Source organism: Haliaeetus albicilla, chromosome 7, assembly GCF_947461875.1.
Source record: "Haliaeetus albicilla chromosome 7, bHalAlb1.1, whole genome shotgun sequence".
NCBI classification, from domain to species: Eukaryota; Metazoa; Chordata; class Aves; order Accipitriformes; family Accipitridae; genus Haliaeetus; species Haliaeetus albicilla.
Window position 1 is genome coordinate 12,512,239 of NC_091489.1, and position 1,815 is coordinate 12,514,053.

A 1,815-nucleotide genomic window follows, 5' to 3' on the forward strand; every position below is an offset into this window, starting at 1 on the left:
TTGAAGCTGTTCTCAGCATCCCTGATAATGTCAAGAAAGCAAATAGTCTTAGAGAAACCTCAGACACTTAAAATAATTCCTATGTGAACAAAGACACTTCAGAAAAGAAGCAGTGCTCTTCTTTCCTTTCAAAACAATCTCCTGTGATGTCTGAGACTTCTGTGTATAATGTATATGTTGTGGTTTAACCCCAGCCAGCAACTAAGCACCACGCAGCCGCTCACTCACTCCCCTCCCCACCCAGTGGGATGGGGGAGAAAATTGGGAAAAGAAGTAAAATTCATGGGTTGAGATAAGAACAGTTTAATAGAACAGGAAAAAAGAAACTAATAATAATAATGATAATGATAACACTAATAAAATGACAACAGTAATAATAAAAGGATTGGAATATACAAATGATGCACAGTGTAATTGCTCACCACCCACCGATCGACACCCAGTTAGTCCCCAAGCGGCGATCCCCTCCGCCCCCACTCCCCCCAGTTTATATACTTGTATTGGGTTTGTGTAGCAAGGTTTTGGTAGCAGAAGGGGTTACAGGGGTGGCTTCTGTGAGAAGCTGCTAGAAGCTTCCCCTGTGTCTGACAGAGCCAATACCAGCCGGCTCTAAGATGGACCCACCGCCAGCCAAGGCCGAGCCCACCAGCGATAGTGGTAGCGCCTCTGTGATAACATATTTAAGAAGGGGGAAAAGTTGCGGGGCACACAGAAATGGCAGCCGGAGGGAAGAGTGAGAACCTGTAAGAGAAACAGCCCTGCAGACCCCCAGGTGAGTGAAAAAGGAGGGGGAGGAGATGCTCCAGGCGCTGGAGCAGAGATTCCCCTGCAGCCCGTGGTGAAGACCATGGTGAGGCAGGCTGTCCCCCTGCAGCCCGGGGAGGTCCAGGGTGGAGCAGATCTCCACCTGCAGCCTGGGGAAGACCCCACGTCGGAGCAGGGGGATGCCTGAAGGAGGCTGTGACCCCGTGGGAAGCCCGTGCTGGAGCAGGCTCCTGGCAGGACCTGTGGACCCAATGGAGAGAGGAGCCCAAGCTGAAGCAGGTTTTCTGGCAGGACTTGTGACCCTGTGGGTGACCCACACTGGAGCAGTGTGCTCCTGAAGGACTGCACAGCGTGGAAGGGACCCACGTTGGAGCAGTTTGTGAAGAATTGCAGCCCATGGGAAGGACCCACGTTGGAGGAGTTCGCGGAGGACTGTCTCCCATGGGAGGGACCCCACGCTGGAGCAAGGGAAGAGTGTGATGACTCCTCCCCCTGAGGAGGATGAAGCAGCAGAAATAATGTGTGATGAACTGACCATAAACCCCATTCCCTGTCCCCCTGTGCCGCTGCGGGGGGTAGGTAGAGAATCCAGGAGTGAAGTTGTGCCCGGGAAGAAGAGAGGGGTGGAGGGAAGGTGTTCTGAGATTTGGGTTTATTTCTCATTACCCTACTCTGATTGATTGGTAATAAATTGAGTTAATTTTCCTCAAGTTGACTCTGTTTTGCCTGTGACGGTAATTGATGAGTGATCTTTCCTGTCCTTATCTTGACCACAAGCCCTTTGTTATATTTACTCTCCCCTGTCCAGCTGAGGCAGGGGCAGTGATAAAACAGCTTTGGTGGGCACCTGGCGTCCAGCCAAGATCAACCCACCACAATACTAGATGTGACATCCCATGGTATGGAATACCCCTTTGGCCACTTTGGGTCAGCTGCCCTGGCTGTGTCCCCTCCCAACTTCTTGTGTCCCTCCAGCTTTCTCACTGGCTGGGCACGAGAAGCTGAAAAATCCTTGACTTTAGGCTAAACATTACTTAGCAACAACTGAAA